We start from the raw sequence: 24,249 nt of genomic DNA on the forward strand, positions 1-24,249 counted from the left end.
AAAACTGGGAATCTGGCATAAAAGAGAAGACATGAGATTATGTTATGTATGATATATATGTAATGTAACATATATGCATAATGTATATATATTTCTTAATATGTAATGTATATATTTTATTAATAAAATAGCAGGCATTATCCAACCATATCAGTCACAACATTAAATGTAAATAGAATAATATGGGGCACCTGGGTGACACAGTAGGTTAAGCATCTGACTTCATTCAGCTCAGGTCATGATCTCACAGTTTGTGAGTTTGAGCCCCACGTGGAACTCTGTGCTGACAGTTCAGACCCTGGAGCCTGCTTCAGATTCTGTGTCTCCCTCTCTCTCTGTCCCTCCCCTCCTTGCGCTCTGTCTCTCTCTGCCTTTCAAAAATAAATAAACATTATAAAAATAAATAAATGTGAATGGAGTAACACTCCAAATTAAATGCATAGTTGCCTGACTGAATAGAAGGCAAGATATAACTGCATACTGTTTAAAAGAAGCACACAGGGGGCGCCTGAGTGGCGCAGTCGGTTAAGCGTCCGACTTCAGCCAGGGCACGATCTCACGGTCCGTGAGTTCGAGCCCCGCGTCAGGCTCTGGGCTGATGGCTCAGAGCCTGGAGCCTGTTTCCGATTCTGTGTCTCCCTCTCTCTCTGCCCCTCCCCCGTTCATGCTCTGTCTCTCTCTGTCCCAAAAATAAATAAACGTTGAAAAAAAAATTAAAAAAAATAAATAAAAGAAGCACACAGTTCACATATTTGATGACAAATAAATTGACAGTGAAAATATAGGAAAAATATACAAACAGTAACCATAAAAGACCTTCAGTGACTGCATTAATATCTGAAAAAAATATACTTTAGACAAAAAACAATTACTGAAAATCAAAGACATTTTATAATGTCTATATCAAGTTTAAACATATATATATATATATCAAGTTTATATATATACTTGTTTATATATATATATATATATATATCAAGTTTATACCAAATGTTTAAACATTTTATAATGTTTATAATGTCAGTTTATATCAAGCAGATATAAAAGTTATAAATATATGTGTGCACCTAACAAAAGAGGCCCCAAATACATGAAGCAAAACCTGATAGAATAGATTAGATATATAGGCAATTTAACAATAATACAAAAACATAAATGACTCTCTACTAAAGAGTAAAACAAGTAGAAAAAAACGGTATTATATAGAAGACTTGAAAACATTATGAACTAAACAGACCTAAGTAATACCTACATAGAGCACTCTACCCAACAGTAGGAGAAAGCATACTCTTCTAAAGCTGATAAAGAACAGTCCCAATATAGAACATATGGTAAGCTGTAAAACAAGCCTCAATAAGTATAAACTCATTGAAATCATATGAAGTATGCTCTCTGAGCAAATCAGAGTTAAATTAGAAAGCCACAAAATAAGGAAGTTAGGGAATCCACATGTAAAAAATGGAAATTAACCAACACACATAAAAGTAATTTGGGGTTAAGGGGGAAATCACAGGGAATTTAGAAAATGTTATGAGCTAAATGAAAACAAAGCCACAACATATCACAACAAATGGGGTGCAGCTAAAGGGATGCTATAGGAAAAATGTGTAGCTCAGTATCCGTGTGTAAGGCTGCTACACAAAATACCACAGGATGGTGGTTTAAATGCCAGAAGCTTATTTCCTCACAATTCTGGAGGCTGGAGATCCAGGATCACCAAATGTTGGCAGATTTGGTTTCTCCTGTTCCCTCTCTCATTGGCTTGCATATGCTTGTTTATTTGCTATTGTCATAGGGCCTTTCCTCTGTGTGTGCACATCTTCGGTGCACATCCTTTTCTTAAAGGGACACAGTCCTATTGGATTAGATCTCCATCTTTATAATTTCATTTACTTTTATTTACCTCTTTAAAGATATCTCCAAATACAGGCACACTATGTATTAGGTCTTCAACATATGAATTTTGGGGGAGATATAATTCAGTTCATAACAAGTTTTAAATACCTATAGTAAAAGCAAAGAACTAACTCAAATAAAAAAATCTCAATTGCAATCTTGAGAAATTAGTAAAAGAAGAGCTAAACCTAGTACAAGCAGGAAACCAAATATTGCAGATAAATATGAAAATCAATAAAATCAAAGAGTGGAAACCAATTAAGAAGAGTTACTACTTTTTAAAGATCAGCAAAGTTGAAAAACCTTAGACTGACAAAGTGAAAAGGAGAGAAGAAAAAAATACTAAAATCAAAATTTAAAAAGTAGGTATTACAATGAATGATAAAGGAATTAAAAGCATTATAACAGAATACTGTGAACCACTCTGTCAACAAATAAGACAACTTAGATGAATTGAACATATTTCTAAAAAAAAGATACAAATTACTGAAACTTTTTTTCAAGAAAGAATATTGTAATACAGTCATAACAAGTAAATAAATTTAATTAGTAATTAAAAATCTCTCCACAAAATATCCTAGGCCCAGAAGAGTACATTGCTGAAATATACAAAACATTTAATGAAAAAAAAATAATGTCAGTCTTTCAAAAAGAAAGATCTTAAAGAAAACAGAAGAGGAGCAAATACTTCCTGTACTGTTCTATTAAATCAATATTACCTTGATACCCTGATACCTGATACTTACAAAACCAAGACATCACAAGAAAAATAAAAATAATACAGACAAATATCCCTGGTAAATATAGACAAACAGGAGCACCTGGGTGGCTCAGTAGGTTGGGCATCAGACTCTTGATTTCAGCTCAGGTCATGGTCCCAAGATCATGGGATGGAGCTGCGCATCAGGCTCCACAATGAGTGTGGAGCTTGCTTGGGATTCTTTCTCTCCCTCCCCTACCCTTCTCCCCCACTCACTCACTCTCTCTCTCTCAAAAATATTTTTAAAGATAAAAGACATACACACAAACACACACACACACACACATATAGACAATTCTATAAATGATAGTAAATTGAATATAGCAATGTGTATAACATTTTTTGAACCACTACCAAGTGATATTTATTCCAAGAAGTCAAATATGGTTTAACATAAAAGGTAATTTCACGTCGTATACCATACTGCTCAAAAGAACGACAAAAGCCACATACATGGTCATCTCAAAAGATGAAGTAGCATTTGATAAATCTCAAACTTATTCAAAACAGGTTTCTCAACAAACTGGGAAAGAAACAAAAAAAGGAACTTTTAATCAAGATAAAAACCATTTAGGGGAAAAACAAAACAAAACTAGAAATTAAAAAAAACAACAGCAATCAGCTAGAGCTAATATCATACTTAAAAAACGGAATATTTTCCAGAAAAGAACGTGATGCTCTACTATCTCACTGTCTCTATTTTATGTTGCTGGTTCTTGACAATGCAAAAAGGCAACACAAAAAAAACCCACCCATATAGGAAAGGAAAAAAAAAAAAAAGAAAGTAAAACTGTCACACCTCACAAATAACATGATCTATGTTTTTTTTAAATTTTTTTAATGTTTATTTATTTTTGAGACAGAGAGAGACAGAGCATGAACAGGGGAGGGTCAGAGAGAGGGAGACACAGAATCCGAAACAGGCTCCAGGCTCCGAGCTGTCAGCACAGAGCCCGACGCGGGGCTCGAACTCACGGACTGCGGGATCGTGACCTGAGCCGAAGTCGGCCGCTCAACCGACTGAGCCACCCAGGCGCCCCTGATCTATGGTTTTATATGAATACTTTCATGGGATAGAAGAAAAGATTCAATTCAATAACATCAAAAGGAATAAAAGGCTCTGGAATAAACTTAAAAGGAATGTACACTGAAAACTACAAACAATGAGGGCAGAAATTGATTCTAAGTTAATGAAGTTCTAAGTTAAAAATTAAAATCACTGCACAACCTATTAATTTCCACTCCTGTGATTCTACCTAAGTTAAATGAAAATGCATTTCCATAAGAAGATATGTATATATCCAGAATCAGAATAGGAACTGAGATTTTCATTAAGTATGAGACCCAGGACCAGGCAATGCTGTTGAATTATAGCTCTGTTGTATAGTGTTAGGTTTTTGGGCTTGTCAGATTCATTAACTTCATCCATGTATGATCACTGGAACCCAGAAAATCTTTCAGAACAACCATATTATCTTAAATATCTGTCATTGCCTTAGTGAAATTATCCTAAAACTCTATATGCTAAATAATTCTTTTATGTGAACATATTTTAATCCTTTAATAATTTGTCAGTAGCCATCTCTAAAATTTACATTCTTGATTAGTGTGTTTCAAATACTAACATCTGTTAAATAAATTAATCAGGGAGGTCATTAGATTGAGGTGGCTCTAATACCATGGTGACCTACCTAAGTAAACCAAAATCTAAGGATGTAAATGCTTCAAGGTTACAAAGTTAAAGCTGAGGAACAACCAATCTCAAATAGCCAACTAGGATTTAAGCTTAATACCCGATAAAATACTTTCCTTTCTTTGCATCCACACCTTCTATAATTATATAAGCCATTCCCCTATCTTCTGTGGGTAAAGTGCTTCTATGCACTTCTGGTTTGGCATTGCCAAATTCAAGTTGATTTTTGCTGAAATCAGCTCTTCAAATCGTTAATATACTTCAGCTTATTTTTAACACTTATTTTATAAGTTAATATTATACACACATACATCATACTCCTTACCTGAAACTTTTCAGAGTAGATTATCATATAGGAAAATTTAAGAGCATGCACTATTAAAGGATCTCATATTTATAAACAAGTTTTTAAAGATATTTAATTTGATAATTCAGAAACCAAAACAAAACATCCTCTGCCTCCTGATTCTCTTTACCAGGACAAATTGCGTTATCAATCTTGTGCTTGACTTTGATGAAAGTGTGGCCTTGAAGACTCTTCAAAATGTATCATAAGGTGTATCAGATATGAAAGACTGAGGCAGAAAACATTTCAAATTCAGAACCACAATCAATAATTCATATTCTTATTCTTTTTCTTTCTCACATTCTCTCTCTCTCTCTCTCTCTCTGCCTCTATCTGTCTGTTTGACCTGCACGCCCACACACACAGTATATCATTACTAGGTCAGTGGCTCACTAAAATGAGCTTCTACTTAATCCTCACAATATTAAATGTTGTTAGATTGTAACTTTAGAATTATATCCCTTCTCAAAGCCACCAGTAAAGGTTTCTAAAATGCCTTTTTTTCAATGCCAAAGAAATTACTACCACAGTAAGTTGTATTTCTAAGCATGAAAGGAAATTTCATTTAAAAGTCCAAGAAATATTGTTATAGCTGATATTCATAGGTAGGAACATTTCCATGACTAAACATAGTAATGGCATGCAACAATTTAAAATAGAAGACTATCGGGGCGCCTGGGTGGCGCAGTCGGTTAAGCGTCCGACTTCAGCCAGGTCACGATCTCGCGGTCCGTGAGTTCGAGCCCCGCATCAGGTTCTGGGCTGATGGCTCAGAGCCTGGAGCCTGTTTCAGATTCTGTGTCTCCCTCTCTCTCTGACCCTCCCCCATTCATGCTCTGTCTCTCTCTGTCCCAAAAATAAATAAGCGTTGAAAAAAAATAAAAAAAAATAAAATAAAATAGAAGACTATCATGTAATAAAATTAAATATATATATATACACACTGAATATATATATATATACACACACTGAATATATATATATATATATATATATATACACTGAATATATATATACACTGAATATATATATACATATATATATATACTGAATATATATATACATATATATATACTGAATATATATATATATACATATATGTATATATTCAATATAAAAACCTAACAAAAAAATGCTGTCACAGAACTCCCAGTAATTTTTCCTGGCCTATGTTATAACTAAAAATTGGAAATCATGATAATAGTTGTATAAATCCTTGATTACATGATATGTATATTTATCCTATAAAAAGATTTAAAACCATGAATGGTGTTTGAAATAAGTCCAATTATGTTTAATTATTCATTATTTAGTTCAGTCAACATTAGTCTTCAACAAGACTCACAAGTGATATTGAATAGTAGCAGAGGAGCTATTTTGAGACCAACTTTGCTCTTTGAAGATCATGCCTTTGTACATAACCCACTTCCTGAGGGAAAAGGTGATAGTAGCAAATAAGCAGAAATGGAAATGACGATGATGTGACACAGCAAATGATGAAGTGCTTTCAGGAAAGACTGAAAATCTACTCAAAAAACTATGAAGAGAGAAAATAGTAGAATGTTTATGTGTCATTGATTTGCAAAGCATTGTGAAATTCCAGTAGATTTTCAGTGATACAAAACCATAAAGCTTTACTTTAAAAGAAGTATAAATTTGGTTGAAAAAACTGCTATTAAAAATAGATAAATTAGAAGCCATAAAGGAACCTAGTCAAAAATCGGTGCTTTAAAAGACACGTAATATAAAGGAATGTTTTTACCCATTAGATTTTTAAAACTTGCTATTTTAAGGTACAAAAGAATTTCATAAAAAGTTACTGCAATACAATCCCTGTTTGTATTTAAATATACTTCGCATTATGTTTGTATTTAGGTTGAGATAGTATTTGTGAGGGACTGAGAAAGATAATGACAGTGAAATAAATTAAGAAAGTAGATAAAAATCTAGAAAAGAATATATAATTTGTCAAACATTGGGATTACACAAGGAAATTAAATGTTGGGTGCTGAGGCAAAAGACAGAGAGTCAAAGACGGAATGGCCTCATCATTTCCATGAGAATTTTGAGGTTATCTAATAATAAATTGGGCACTTAGATCATTTGTTTTTTGTTTGTTCTTTCTTGATATAAATATATTCTTAAGTGTATTACCTTTCCTCTAAATATTAATTACACTTAATTGCAAAATTTTGTATTAATTTTAATTATTTTAGTTGTGAGTATATTGTAATTGCCATTATAATATCTTCATTGACTCCAAAATTAGAGATTTCATCTTAGTTACATATTTTTGTTATCTCTTTGTTGTGGATATTAACATTTTGTCAATGTAATTAGAGATTAGTTCTCTAATACGTTATTTTCCATATTTTTTGAAATTTTATTATCAAGGACTCGGTCATGTTCATAAATATTTTATAATTCAGGTATTTGAATTAAGTCTAATGGGCACTGTACTCAGAACTGGATAATGCACTTGACATTTTGATCAAGTTCATATTTTTGTCATTAAAGCATTACATGTAAGGTTAACTCTTATTTTTTTAACGTTAATTATTTCTGAGAGAGAGACAGAGACAGAGAGAGAGTGGGACAGGGACAGAGAGAAAGGGAGACACAGAATCCGAAGCAGGCTCCAGGCTCTGAGCTGTCAACACAGAGCCCAAAGCGGGGCTCAAGATCATGACCTGAGCTGAAGTCAGACACTTAACTGACTGAGCCGCCCGGGGGCCCCTAAGTTTGACTCCTGAACAATGCAGGAATTAGGGACACCAGCATTTGTGCTGTTAAAAAATCTACATGTAACTTTCGACTGCCCAAAAAGTTAACTACTAATAGACTACTGTTGACCTAAAGCCTCACTGTTAGCATAAGCAGTCAATTATACATATTGTGTATGTTATATGTATTATATACTGTATTCTTACAATAAAGTAAGCTAGAAAAAAGAAAATTATTAAGAAAATCATAAGGAAAAGAACATACATTTAACAGTACTTTACTGTATTTATTGAAAAAAACCCTGGTTAGTGTGGACCTGTGCAGTTCAAACTCATGTTGTTCAAGGCTTAACTATACTTTTTTGTTGTTGAAGTATAATTGATGTACAATATTGTATTAGGTCAGGTGTACAACATAGTGATCCAACATTTATATACATTGCAAAATGATTACCATGCTAAATCTAGTTATCATCTATAGTCATACAAAGTTTTTACACTACTATTGACTATATTCCCTTACTGTACATTGCATCCCCTTCCATGTCTCATTTATTTTATAGTTATGATTGTACCTCCTAATTCCTTTCACCTATTTTGTGTTCTTTATGTTCTCATACTATTAATTACTGATGTTTTGATTTAGATACATAGCATGTTTAAAAATCTTTTGTCTTCCCAATTTAATCACTTCTCAAATATATGCAATCATTACCCTTTACTTTCAATCCTGAGTTCTTATGTCAACTCTGTTTTGTCCAATAGTAATATATTGACTTCATATTCTTGATTTTGCCTCATTGATCTTCTTCCTATTAATTTACTTTGACTTTTCTGAACTTTATGTTTTAGGTGCACTGGCACATTTTAAAATAATGCATCTGAATTTCAATATTTATCTTCAATTTTTCTACACAAATTATTTATGGTATTTATGGATTTATATCTTAAATGTGTTTTTAATTGTTTTCTTTTATTTTCATTTCAATTTGATTGAGTTGCTTTTACAGATTTATATGCTATTGGTTAGGATTTATTTTTATTGTTTCTTGATTTTGACATATAAACCTACCAAAAAAGAAAATTGTTTTCGAAATTATACTACATTCTTTATGCTGTCTGAAAATATCCTAGTTTTACCTTCATTTATAAAAACAATTTCACTTATATAAAAAACTAATAAAGAGGATGGGAAGAAACTTAAGAAGGTGATGGATGTATTTGTGGCGTAGATTGTGATGATGGTTTCGCAGATGTGTACTTATCTCCAAACTTACCAAGTTGTATACATTAAGTACGTACAGATTTTTGCAGATCAGTTGTAGCTCAATAAAGTGGTTTAAGAAGTAAATTCAAATTTGGGGGCGCCTGGGTGGCGCAGTCGGTTAAGCGTCCGACTTCAGCCAGGTCACGATCTCGCGGTCCGTGAGTTCGAGCCCCGTGTCGGGCTCTGGGCTGATGGCTCAGAGCCTGGAGCCTGTTTCTGATTCTGTGTCTCCCTCTCTCTCTGCCCCTCCCCCGTTCATGCTCTGTCTCTCTCTGTCCCAAAAATAAAATAAAACGTTGAAAAAAAAATAAAAAAGAAGTAAATTCAAATTTAAAAATGCTATCCTTGATTAATAACTTTTTTCTAGAAAATTTTACTTACATTTTTATTTTAATACATTGGTTTTATTACAATTAATGTGAGTGTGGAGATCTTTTTATTATTAAGAATTGGGAGTAATATGGCTTTTTAAAACTGAAAGCAAATATCTTTTATTTCTAAAATAAAACCAAACTCTTGTCTCACCAGTATTTTTTCTAACCAATTATCTCTCATCACTTCAAAAAATTAGGTATGTATAATGTCTTCTCACTCAGTCTTCCATGACTCACGATCTGTTGTATGAATTCTTCTCTTTGTGCTACATTTTTGAATCTTATTTGATCTGTGACTTTACTTATTTTCTCCTCAGTTATATCTAACCTGTCATATGTATATACATGTACACACATCAAACACATCTATACACATACATATATATGTTGTGGTATGTGTATGTGTATGCTTGTGTTTTACATTGTTCATTTGCAAATCTTCCTGAGAAACTTTTAGTATTCCATTTTGGAAATAAAATCCTGTAACAATGTAAGGATCTGCACTTTTGAGCAATCTACACAGAAACTTTCCATATTGCATATTTTGTTTTAATTTCTTATATCTTCAAATCTATAGCACCATTTTGTTGAAACTCCAGCAATATTTGGTAACAAAGGAATTTATTTTTATCTGTCTCCATACTCTGTATGTGTGCACACACGTGTGCACGTGTGCATGTATGTGATTGTGGTTGTTTTTTACTCTGACATAAATACAACTGCTTCTCAAGAAATATTTCACCTCTTCATGATTACATTGAATATCTGAAAAGGAGTAGGCTTAACAAAATTTTGTAACATATGAAATTGTAAATCATGAGTCTTAAAATCCTGAAAAAAAATGCTGGGGGATTCTACATATTTTCTGAATGTTTATTTGTAAATGGATTTCAGTTTTTAATTGCTTAATATTATATAAATGTAAGATTAGTTTCCTCATAAATAATAGTGGATATAAAACCATATTTCTAATTATCTTGAAAACATTGCAAGTTCATTGTCTCTTTGCCAGATGTAATTAGATCCAAATTTGCCTGGATATTGGTTCATATTAGTTTCTTATTGGTACTGCAGCAAATTACCCCAAATTTGGTGACTTGAAAGAAGAAGTTAATTCTCCCACAGTTTTTGAAACCAGAGTCCAAAATTGGTATCATAGGGTTGAAATCAAAGTGTTAGCATTCCTCCCATCTTTTGAGAGGCTAAAGGGAGGATTCATTTCATGCCTTTTTCAGTTGCAGGTGGTTGCCAGCATTCCTTGGCTTCACTCCAGTCTTCAAAGTCAGCACCTTTAAATCTCTCTGCTCCATTTTCACATTGTCTTCTACTCTGTGTGTTGTCAAATCTCCTTATCCCTACAAGGAAGCATGTGATGGCAATTAGAGGCCACTCTGATAATCAAAGATTATCTTTCGACCATAAACTATTTAATTTAATCATTTCTACAAAGACTTTATTATGTAAAGTAATATTCACTGTTTCCAAGTATTAGGATGTAGATGTTTTTTAGGAGGACCCTGTTTTAGCCTACCTACCACACAGATCATATGGAAATAAGTTTTTACACCCAAAGTGAAGCTTCTCCTTCCTGGGCTGCCACATCAGCAAAGAGCAACTTTTGTGTCTCTGTAAATGCTCCACGTGACCAGAAACATAGCATATCCAGTCAGCCACCTCTGGGTTCTGTGATTATTTCCTTGTTCCTCCTCACCCCAAACACAGTTGGCTATGTGGGCACAGCAAATAAGATATTTTCTATTTTTCTCTTCCTTGGTTTTTATTCTTTATCCTACAAAACCTTCTTGCCTTACAGTTCTCCAAAAGGAGCCTACCCACTTCATGAAGTGTTCAAGTTTGTATCACAATAATTGTTTTCTTTAACCATTTTTAACAGCGTTTGGTGATGAGTATGGAATCTGAAGGTGGCTGCTCAAGGTCTGCAGGATGGAGGTGCACGCAGAAAGCATCCACTGACCTTTCTGAGTTCACTGTTCCTCTCATCATCACCAATGGTCATGGGTAAGTCAGTCTCGGATTTGAGCTCCCTTGTGTGCAGCTCTCCGATCCAAACAAACTTCATTGAAAAGTTGTTGTTCCCATCCAAGTACTAATCAGGCCCATCCCTGCTTAGCTTCCGAGATCAGATAAGATTGGGTGCATTCAGGGTGGTATGTTCCCAGAAAGGTTCTGAGGTAGTTACATGGGGAGTCTGAAATGGTACCAAACATTAGGGTACATACAGAATCTCAAGGTAAGTCCACAGCATAAACACCTGGGGAACTTGAGAAAATAAAGACAAGAAATCTGAAGTGTTTTGATCATCATATTCAAAATCAAAGTAGGTACAAATTGGACTAATAAAAGCCATTGAGGCATCAGCCACTATATAGAGATCTCTAGTGATTAGGTATACTATATGTATGACTAATGGGAATCTCAGAAGCCAGAGTTGCAAAATTTCTGTGCATGGGTTGAGCACATAAATGCTATTAGAATGCTTGCCACCTACTGTAAGACTCCTATTCTGTCATAAGTTGGCCACAGAATGGGATATATTGACACTAGCTTAACTACCAAACTCAAGAAAATTTCTGTGCAATGAGGTAATACCGTAAATACCACAAACTTCCCAGCCCAGTGACACATCCATCTTAGGTATTAATATGGCTCTGAAATACCCCAGTTCAGCTGAAAACATGGGATCCTCAATTTCAAAGAAATGACAGTGTCACCTTGTGGAATACCTGTTTATTTTGTGTCCAAGAACTGTCATCCTAGAAGCAGTGGACACTTACAAAAATGGTAAAATCTTACTAAGACTACCTAGAATTAACAGTGGTTATTGTGGGGATCATTTGTATTAGATAAGATTGTTCCCTTGTGAAGTCCTCTTGAAAACAGGGTCCCCCAAATTAAACAAACAGAATAGCATACTGATTTTATTTGGCATGCAGAAAGCTCCAAAAGACTTCAGTATTCCAAAATACTTTCATTGAAAGATTTATTTGAAAATTGTTTGAAAAATTAAAGACACAAGAGGTACTTCAAACAAACTGTATGACTGATGTGATTCTTACTATTCCCCTCTATACTCCTTTACTTGAGTACTCAGTCTACTAATCTCAAAGAGTCTACTAATCTCAAAGAGATATTGAAGAGACCACAAGACTGTAAATTAATATGCTGCCAAGTTAGTGGCCTAACAAATGCAACAGCTCCTAGGTCAGAAACCTAAAGCAAAACCAGAGTCTTCCCTGTTATACCCTCCTAGGGAGTTCATCATCAAAACACTGGCCCAAAACTTGTGGTCTTATTCCCAGTCAGTTAAGACACTGGAAAAGAGATTGTCTCCCAAGGTTTTGTACAAATCCTTTGACACTGATTCAGATGCCCCCATATCTATTCTCAAAGGAGGACTTTCATATAGCGCCCCCCCCCAGGGTAGATGGAACCCCAAGGGATTCTCCAGTAAACTCCCAACAATTATTCCCTTAAATAGCCAAGAGAAAACAAAAATTTTAAATTAATGGAAAACCTTTCCAAATTCTGGTAGATACGCTGGGACTACACTCTACTAAACCCTACTCACTTGGAAGCCTGTGGTTTGTCTCGCTTTGTGTTTTGAGAACTTTGGCTTTCTGCCTGCATGAGGCTTTCAGGTTTTCTGTTGTGTCATATATGCAGACAGCTCAACTGTCAGGTTGGAGGTCTGAAAGTATGGCTGGACAAAAATGTATGTTGCACTTCATTTGTGTCTCGGGCTCTATGGACTTGCCAGCTCTCAGGGGAATTGTCTAGGTCTTTTTTTCTCCCCCTTTTGGGCTATTTTTAGCAGTGGCACTGGATATTGGTAAGATAGCTATCTTTGTATCTTTTGTGATTTCTGTTACATAATTTGTCAGCAAGAAGGATAACTTAAGAATATAATTAGCTATTTGATTTCTCATGAAACTTTATAAAAGCAGCATAAGTGTTAACAAGTAAATAGATATTAGTAAGAGAAAAGTTTATAAATGAACTTATTAATAAGAATTATACTCCATGGTATGTCTAGTTAAAAATAGTTTCCAGGGATGCCTGGGTGGCATAGTGGGTTAAACGTCCAGCTCTTGATTCTGGCTCAGGTCATGATCCTAGCTAGGGTTGTGGGTTGGAACCCTGCATCCAGCTCCATGCTGAGGGTGGAGCCTGCTTGAGATTCTCATTCTTTCTCCCTCTGCCCCTCTCCCCACCCCACTCATGTGGGCTCTCTCTCTTTGTCTCTCTCTAAATAAAAATAAAATAAAATAAATAAAACAAAATAACCATATTAAAAATAGTCTCCAGTATCATTTTGGTAACTTGAAACTTTAATTTCAAAATTACAAGATTAAGGTAAATTGAATGATGGATAGTCATTGAATATCCAGATTATTTCCAAATAAGATAAAATACTGAAATATCAATTACTGAACATAGATTTAGCCACTGTTGACTTCCTTTTACAGAAGGATTAAAGATATGTGGGTCTGTTACTAAATATGTATTGTGCCACATTGATAAAAATTACTGTGAGGAAAAATATACTTCTAGAAATTATGAAATTTATTTATAATTTTGCCAATTCACAGAATGCTAGTGTAACCATCAATCTACAATTGCTTACTGCTCAGTTTCACTAGGAATAATGGATCTAAACATTAAGAATTCTAATCAATATGTGATTAAAACTATTTTGAAATACTAATGGTGAAAAGAAGAACTGTGTATGAAAATAAAAGGAGTGCTTGTTCAAAAATGAGAAAAACAAGACAAAATTTGAATGGATACAAAACATTTGTAATTGGCTTGTAGAAAAAGAATCTTAGGAAGCAAATTTTATGTGTCATCAACCTGGCTGAGATTGGAATGGAGTTAAGGAGTTTTTTAAAAATAAGTTTTAATATCAAAAGTACAGTGGTGCAAAATTAGAATTTGTTTTTTTTCTCTGTAAAAAAGGACAGTTTTCTTAGGTTATTGGTCTTCTCTAAATAAGAAATTTTAATCAAAGGTTTTTCTTTACCTTTTTAGTAATCTGCCTGGGAAGCAAAGATTTTATGTTTTACCAAAATAATCAAAATAATTTACTATGTTTCATGTCTTTCTCAGGTCTTTGATTACTTTAAAAAAAGGAAGTAAGAAAGAAACAAAGTGTCAGTCTTCTCAGTATTAAAATAGCTAAGTTTTGGGGCACTTGGGTGGCTCAGTCAGTTAAGCAACTGACTTCAGCTCAGGTTATGATCTCACAGTCTGTGACTTCAAGCCCAAGTCGGGCTCTGTGCTGACAGCTCAGAGCCTAGAGCCTGCTTCACATTCTGTGTCTCCCTCTCTGCCCGTCTCCAGCTCGTGCTCAGTCTTTCTCTCTCTCAAAAATAAAATAATAATAATAATAATAATAATAATAATAATAATGGTGATGATGATGATGATAAATTTAAAAGGTAAAATAAAAGAGCTAAGTTTTGTTCACAACTATGTAACTTTCTGTGTTTGCCTTCAAAATTTTTGTCACTTTGGTTATACGGATATTTTTGACAAACTTTAAACAAATTCTAAATGACATCTTTTGAACCTCGAACTAACTTTGTGATATGTTCTGGAAGTCCCTGGAATATCTCAAAGGATTTGTCTCTCACTTTGTTGGTGTTTATCTGGTATGTTACGTTATGTGGGAAGCACTGTCAAATCAGAAATGATGATAAACATTCTTTTTTTTTTTAATTTTTTTTAACGTTTATTTATTTTTGAGACAGAGAGAGACAGAGCATGAATGCGGGAGGGTCCGAGAGAGAGGGAGACACAGAATCTGAAACAGGCTCCAGGCTCTGAGCTGTCAGCACAGAGCCCGACGCGGGGCTCGAACTCACAGAGGTGAGATCATGACCTGGGCCGAATTCGGACGCTCAACCGACTGAGCCACCCAGGCGCCCCAATTCTGCATTGAACTTTTACTTCTTTAATCTCCCTGTCAGGTAAAATATAATAGTATTTATATTTTACTCAAATCTGGATTTTAATATCTAGCTCTTATAATGATCAATCTTTATTCTACTTAACTGCTATAGTTGATCTTGTAAAGTTACATTTGAAAATATTTCAGTAACTTTTGAAGTTAGCATAATAAAGAATAAGAAGCCAATAAAAATAGCATTTTCTCTTTGGTTTTACAGTAGCACTTTCAGTTAATTCTTTTCACTTTTGATCTTTGTAAGGTTCAATTCAGGATATTTATGGGAGAAAAACTATTGTGTTTTATTTCTCTTTTCAAACTCAGTTAAGCCTTTATCTGTGGTTGAGTAAACACTTCAAACGAGGTTCTGGGCTGAAATAGCCCCAGAGCTCTATTCTTGGCTGCATGTTTGGTCATTGAAATGAGAAAAAATGCCCTTGGGAGTGCTAGTGGAGTATATTTAGCTTAGATTTTTTTTTTTTACTTTTTATTTTTATGATTTGTCTAGGCCAAAAATCTTTATGATCACAAAATATATAAATGACTGGGTCTCATTTTGCTCAGCAGGTTTGCTTTAGAGATCAGTTCATTAATAGGTGATTGAAGCAGATTTAATACAGAAGGTAAACTGTAATCATATCCCCCCAAAAAGAAACTTTTACGGTATAAGGCTGCACCACCAACATTGGGTCATGATACTGATATATAAAAGTCTGAAGAATACAAATGCACACTCATTACTCTCACTTGGAAAGCAAAACCCAGAGTGATGTACCGTCTTCACCTTCAAATATGAAACAAAATCAAAACAACAGTATTATTCAAACATTCCTCAATATGGTATTACTGTGGAAGACAAAATGACTTCTATATTGAATATCATACTGAAAGTATTGAAAACAGTATAAAGTTTTTAGCATACAACTCATTCACCTTCTTGGTTGAATTTATTCTTAGGTATTTTGTTCTTTTAGATGCTATTATTGATGGAATTGCTTTCTTAATTGTTTTTGAATTATTCACTGCATTTTCATAGAAACATAATTTCTTTTTGTGTGTTGATCTCATGCCCATCTATTATGCTGTATTTGTTTATTAATTCTAGTGGCTTTCTTTTGCATTCTTTGGAACTATGTGTGTGTGTGTGTGTGTGTATACACACACATGGAAATATATATACACATATATACACACACACATATATATATATGTATATATATACACATATATATGTGTATGTATATATATATGTGTGTGTGTGTGTGTGTATATATATATATATATATATATGGAAATGTCTTCTGTGAATAAAGGTGACTTTACTTCTTCCTTTCCAGTTTTGATGCTTTCTACTTTTTTTTTTCTTCTTCTAATGTTCTGGTTGGAAGTTCCTATACAACTTTGAATAGCAGTCGTTCAAGAGGCATCTTTGTGTAGTTTCTTTGTGTAGTTTCTAACTCCCTTATTATACCTAAGAATAGAGGTCACTTACAAAATTATATAAATATGGTCAATTAAATTGAAAAATGCAAATATGTGATTGGTGCAGGGGAAAATACATAAGATAGAAAATATCAGAAATAAGAGCAGGATGTTGATATGGACATTACAAGTATTCTAAAATATGGTTGCCAATCTGGTTCTGTACTTTTCTGGTATCCAAAGGGAAATGGGGAAAATCTCAGTTCCATTACTTGAAGAAAAAAAAAAAAAGCAGGAAAGATATTTAGACAAAAAAAAAACAAAGAAAAGAAAGAAAAGACATGACTTTCCTGATATCTGAGTCTATAAGCCTTTTTATTATATGAATTATTATAAAGGGGGCTCTAAATAATGTGGTGGGTCATATTCGCAAATAATATGCTTTAAAATAATTCAGTAGCAAAGTTGTAGTAGCTTTTTATAGGAAATTTTAATGTAGGATAGAGACACAAACCATTAAAAGAAGTAGGAGGATAGATACAGAACAAGGTAAAGTAGTTTTAACAAACAGAGCATATGTTTGTGAGGATACTCTGATGAGAAAGAGAAAGGAGTGAGCAGGCATAGAACTGGACTACAGCTAGATCAGGTCATCTGCTTTCAACTGAGAACATCCGGTTATTGTCTACACTACCAATACAGTCCAGTGAGGAGGGAGATGAAGGAGAGGCATAAAGGCTTCCATTTGTAAAACATGCTCTACTTTGGTAATCAAAACTTGGCGAGTGTAAAAACTTGGTAAGATGTATCAATTTTTAAAAATGGATTAGTCATTACATGTTGCTGATTTTGAGATGACAAACCATTTTTCACTTTTGTGTGCAATTTTGGTTGTTTTATGTTTTGCTTGGTTTTAGCAATGACATTTGCCATTGTGCCTGAAAACCCAAATATGCAGACTGTTACCACTTCAAATTCTCAGTAAAGAAGCATGTTTTTAGGATACTGTATCATCACCTATAAGGCAAAATTATGTGAATAAATGAAAACATCAGTTAAACATTTCAGTTTTCTCTGAAGCATGGACTGAAATATCAATAGTAAATATTAACTTCAGTAGTGTGTAGATTATTAACAGTTTTTATTTTTGAAAGTAGTTACAATGATAATTCTGATACTTATCTACTGTTTCCTGTTTGGCTTTTGCTGCTGACTTAGGACATTTTCTAGACAAATCAAGATAGAGTCACATGTTCTTGTCTAAATGCAGGGCCTAAAGATAATTAAAGAAGAACAAATAGAAATTATGTGACAAGGTTAATAAAATGTGGTATTTTATCTTCACATTTATTTAGCTACATTTTTATAGGAATCTAGATGGTGGGAGGAGGACAGTGTGTACAATTTTATGACAAATCTATGTGTTCTTTAATTTAAGCAAATGAAAAGCTCTGGAATGAGGTAGAGATGACTGGGATGGGAGATGATAGTTTTAGCAGACATCTTTTGTTGACGAAAGAGATTTAAAGTATTGGTTAATATTGGCTCTGTTTATTTATGTTTTAGTTACATACTCAAAGTATTTAATGATTCTTACATATCAAAGATCTCAGGTATTATTAACTCTGTGGTTTATTTCACTACTTACTTCACAAAGGCAAAACTAATGTATCAGTCATTTTTGTCTGTGTGTATCTTGATATATTTCAATACATTGCAACTTATTGAATGTTCTCAGCCCAAAGCTTCTAGAAAGTATGCAGATAATTTGGGGGAGCAAAGCAAGAACATATCAAGGGATGATAAACTATTGTCCTATAGGCAGGTTTCTTCTTCTCCATTCAGTCTTACGTATATTGTACTACAACCTTTGGTATAGCATCCTCTCCAACCTCTTTCTGTCAACAAGGTTACAACTGGAATCCTGAGATATTTCTATTTATGCTCCTACCACAGAAAACTTGGTTCCTAAAATTCAAGGGTAAGGTATACTGCCATAGCCACAGTCATTTTTTTTACCATTTTGACTGAATCAGTGTCAGCAATATAGACAGCATTGGATAGGATACACATGACTAAGGCACACCCTAGACCTACCCAATTAAAATCTCTTGGAGCAAAGTTATAGCATGTGCATGTTGAAAAGAAGTTCTTCAGATAATTTGAAATGATTAAGAAACCCCTAAAGCTGGTAATATTCCCAGGAAAGGAAATAGGACTGGAAGGTGCAATAATACCATAGAAGTGGGGATAGTTAATTAAACAAAGCAAGTACATAAAAAAGAATATATGGTATAGAATATATAAAAGTAGAAAAATATCAGGCTGCCTGGGTGGCTCAGTCAGTTAAGTGTCCGACTTAGCTCAGGTCATGATCTCACAGTTCAATGCTATGAGCCCCATGTTGAGCTCCGTGCTGATGGTGTGTAGCCTGCTTGGGACTCTGTCTCTCTCTCTCTCTCCTTGCCTCTCTCTATGCGCCTCCCCACTCACACTTTCTCTCTCTCAAACAAAATAATTAAAAAAAAAATAGAAGAATGTAAAAAATAAAAGAAGAATCACCACATGAAAATGAAAGTAATATGCAATCCAAAAGTGACTGGATTGACCAGAAGTAACACTGGTGAGAAAAACATGGAACTAGATTTAAATCTAAAGGTGGGCAAAGGATTTAAATCCTTATCTTAGTGAAACTGCTTGAGGTCAGGATTCATGTCTGTAGTTAATTTTTAACCAGCACAGTTTTCCACGTATTTACTGCTCAATACGTATTTCCAGGATGGACAAATGCTGTCTAACTAGTAAAGCACAAGTAAATTCAGGCAGAAGTGGCAAAAGCACTGATTGTCCTGGCACCACTGTTCCAGGTATACATGGGGCCCATCTGCTGTACCAGATGCCTGGTGGTTGATTGGACAACAAGCCTGTGGGAGGCAAAAGGCATCTCTTTCCAAAAAAGACACCAGGAAAGAGGCCAATGCAACTGTGCCAGGGCTACCCCTCACCTCTGTCAATAGCTCAGTCAGATTGAGTTCCCTAATTTAACCACAGTGCTTCTGCAAATGTGTGGAGTGATAATTGGACTGCATCTTACAGTTTAAAACTAACAACCCTTGGACATTTTTGAATAAAAATTAATTTACATGATGCCCTTTAATCAAACACTCTATGTTTACTATGCCTTTCTTTAAACATATTTAGATATCAGTAGTTTCTGTAAATACATCCATATACAATATGTCTAAATTAACCCTGAATGTTCAAGTACTTAATATGAGTAATATATACATAATCGAGTTTTAAAAAATTCAGTTAGCTATAGTTATCAAAACCTAGGGATTAGAGAATAAAAATATAATGAATTAATTTTCTGTTTCAGATTGTCAGTCTCTCACCTGTAGGAACAAGCTTCTGGAGGGGAAAAAATACAGACAATCGAATTAATTTTAGTCTTATTTTCTCCAGATTGTCCATCATAAACCAATGACATCATTGTATAATTTTTTCTTTGATAAACACTTGTCTGTTATCTAACCCCCATTTATAAATAAGACTTTTAGGATTTTCCTTCCTTGTTCTTTCCCTTCTGTATTTCCAGTCTCCTTTATCCGCTCTTCCTTCTTCTCTCATTTCTCCTTCTCCTCTTCCTCCCCCTCCTCTCCTTCCTCCTCCTCCTTCTCCTCCCTGTCTCAGGCATGCAAGTATGCACACCTACTCACACATATATGTACACAGTCACACATTCATGAGCACACAAAATCATTGTGTCACTAGTTAATACAGTAAAGAGAACATGTGTGAGGATACTGGATTTTATAAGGTAGTGAAGCAAGATAAAGGAAACCCTAAACGTCCTCACAATCTAATTGATAGTACCAGTAATACTAAGGATATGGTATCTGGAAGGTATCATATTAGCATATCAGCTTACTTGATCTACCTCAGGTCTGCCAAAAACAAAACAAAACAAAACAAAACAAAACAAAACAAAACAAAACAAAACAAAACAAAACCCTCCTGGTGTCTGTGTGCACTGGGGAAGGGGGTTGGCAGGCATTTTGTTGTATAGATAAAAACAAGAACATTTTAACCCAATGAAGTTCAAAGCCGTTACACTTAGAGCTATAAATGACCCAGACTGACATTGAATTCAAAATCTTTCAGACTTGAAAGCCCATGCTCATTCCCCTGACCTGACTCCCTTTTCTTTCGATAGAGTGAATTTTTATAAGGCAAGAGCAGGAGTGGCTGGTTTTGTCTAGAGCTGGCATTTTTCAAATGTGCCTCTCCATTGTGGACCCTGTCCAACCCTACCTAAAACACAACAGCATGTTAAAATTGACTTACAGAAGTTGACAGATACATTTATAAGAAAATAAAATACTATACATGTTTTTCTGTGTCCTATTATTATAAATCAAATGTACAAATTGGAGCCTACTTAAGATTAACACTGATTTTTCATAAAAGAAAATAAGTCAGGTCCTTGAAGCTAATAATATTACTATATCTAATGTTTATTCAAATATAAACACTTTTAGCCCATAGGATATCATTATATTGTAGTTTTCTTAGTATAACACATTTAATCAGCTAGGTATTAAATCACCTTGTTGTTAAAATGATGTAAATAAAGGGTAAATAGCTTAGTGATGAAGCATTATTTCTGAATGAGAGAGAGGGAATATGTAAACTCTCCAGGGTTGGATAGATGTAGATTTGTATATCCAACTCCTTGTTCTCTGACTAAAAATTTCCGAGGAAGTTGGCTTATCTGTAAATATGGAGAGAATTTCAATAATCTTAATTAATTTTAACATGAATTAAATAGGATGACACTTGAATTTATTTAGCACTCTTCCAGCCACAGATACCATTCATTGGCATGCAGTATTTACAGAATTTATAGTAAATTATTACAGTTATGTTTTACCTTAGTTATTCTGTTCCGAAGAAGGGCTTTATTTGTTTCTTAGTTATATGGTTTTAGCTCTACAAATATTCACGATAATAAAAATGATGCAGTTTAAAAATTCTGAATAGTCAAGCCCCATCTTGGGATCTAAAGGATTGAACATCTTTAATATTTCATACCTGGTTCAACAGCTAGTCTCTCTTCCTTACCCTCTACTCCACTTGATGCTTTGCCTTGCAGCACAGGCTCTAACATCCAGATGGCTCAGTGACTTTCTTTGAAGTGTCGTCCACAGTTTGGGGAAGTGGAATTTTTTGCTGTCAATTGGCAGCTTTCTAATGAGGTGTAATGTTGGGAAGAATTTGAAGATTTTAACTTGAATAGGTATTTTAATTTGTCAGGCAAACATTTTCATAGGGACCGATTGTTTACAGTAAAGGATCATATAATATATAGATAGATACAGTTATATAGATATATAGATATACAGATATATAGATACATAGATACATAGATACATAGGTACATAGATACAGATATAGAAAGGGGATTAGTTCCAAATGTCTCTCAGGTCATAGTACATTGTCTCTTCCTCATGCAGTTGTGAATGTGAATGTCGCAATATTGATAAAGTAGGAAAAACCATGCCATCTATATTCTAAATGGACGCTTAGTTTATACAGTATGCTAGGCAGCACTATCCCTAGAAACTTGCTGTACAATGAGGATATTTAGGTTTTCTTCTTTTCATTTTACTCCAGTAAAAACCTAGTATTCCATCTGTTCTCTAGTAGTAAGCCAGAGGCAGGATAAAATTTGGTTTTTAAGAGGTATTCGATTTTTATAGGTATTTTATTAAGTATTTCAGAAGTTATCCTACACAGTATTGAGGTTTCAAGAAAGTTAAGGAGTGGTTGGAAACTAAATGAGGCATATCAATCAACAATCTTGCTTTTCCATACAGTACTGGCTTACAAGGGGCAATTACAGAAATATGCTATTTGAAGTTCTTGTTCTGGAGAATACTGACCTATTGTTTCTCACAATAAGAAGGAAAAGCAGTTAAATTGCATTTTAACTGAAACAGTATCAGAATAATTTTCTAAAACACTTATTAAGTGTCTAGAGATATTTTAAAAAGATAGTATTTTACTGTGAATGATTTAGAGATAACTAACTAAAGGTTTTTGAAAGATGTAACTGAACTTGGTGACATTTTTTAGTATTAGTTTTTTTAAATAAATGTTTTCTTTTTACTACTAAAATTAACATATAGCATTATATTACATAAAACTTTAAAAAATAAATCTAGGGGCCCCTGGGTGGCTTAGTCAGTTAACCATCAGACTCTTAATTTCAGCCTGAGCCATGATCCTGGCGTTGTGAGATGGAGCCTCACATCGGCCTACATGCTAAGATTCTTAGCATAAGAACTCTTTCTCTCCCTCTCCTTCTGCTCCACCCCTACTTACAGGTTCTCTCGTGCTCTCTCTCTCTCAAAAAATAAAAAAAAATCTAGAAAAAATAGCAATATATATATATTTTTTCTTGAATTCTTTTTGCTTGATTCCATTTATCTTGGGGAAAGTGTGTGTAGGGTACTGGTTGAGGCGCCATTGTTAGGTCAGTCACATGGACATTGAAGTACATAGATCTCAGTTCAAATCTTGTCTCCTCCTAATGTATGACCTTCATTACCACACCTCATGCATTAAAGGCTCAGTCTCCTCACCAGTGACTTAGAGTTGATATAACCAAAGTTGTTTTGATGATGATGATGATGATGATGATAATAATAATAATAATAATAATAATAAAGCTACAAAGTACATTAACCCATCTGGAGCTAAATAATTGTCAATCTGGGTGCAAATCTGTTTATATCTATTTTTTTCTTCAACTTTACTGAGATATAATTAACATATAATATTGTGGAAGTTTAAGGTGTACAATGTGATGGTTTGATACACATGTATGTTATAAAATGATATCCATACAGATTACACAGCCTTCACCTCATGTAATTACCACTTTGTTTTGTTATGGTGAAAACATTAAAGCTCTATGCTCATAGAGTCTTTCAAATAGACAATACAATATTGTTAACTATAGCCACCATTATGTGCATTAGATCTTGGAACTTATTCATCTTATAACTGAAAGTGTATATACTTTGATCAGTAGCTCTCATTTCCTCCACACCCAGCCCCTGGAAACCACCATTATACTCTCTTTCTGTGAGTTTAATGTTTTTAGATTCCACATATAAGTGAGATTATACAGTATTTATTTTACTCTGACTAATTTACTTAACATAATGTCCTCAATCTATGTTGTTATACATGGTAGGATTTCCTACCTTTTTTATGAATGTAGTATATATATTATAATACATATATAATACATACATATAAAACATGTGTCACATTAATATGTATTATATATTTTTCTATATATAATATAGATATATATAATGAATTTCTATATATATATACATATATATGTATATATATAATGTATATCTATATGTATATTGTATTCCAAGTGGTAAGAATCTTAGGGCCCATCTTAGAATTCTGCCAACAATAGAGACATTTAAATTCACTTGTTGGTAAATGGGACATTTCAATTCAGAAAAGAATCTATTATTTCCAAAACTCATTTATTTGTGGTGATAAATATGATTATAAACTTTTGGCCTTTGAGATTAATATTTATCCTTAAACTGATAGGCTGTTTATATCATCCAGCTCTAAAATTAGCTCTAGAGGTGAAATTGCATGTAAATAAATATAGCTATCTGATATCATTAGAAACAACTATTTTGAAGTTGGGAAGAATCATTATTTTTTATCTGTAGATATTTTGATGGATCACATAATACC

The sequence above is a fragment of the Prionailurus viverrinus genome, chromosome A2 (assembly GCF_022837055.1).
Source record: "Prionailurus viverrinus isolate Anna chromosome A2, UM_Priviv_1.0, whole genome shotgun sequence".
In the NCBI taxonomy this organism is placed as follows: domain Eukaryota; kingdom Metazoa; phylum Chordata; class Mammalia; order Carnivora; family Felidae; genus Prionailurus; species Prionailurus viverrinus.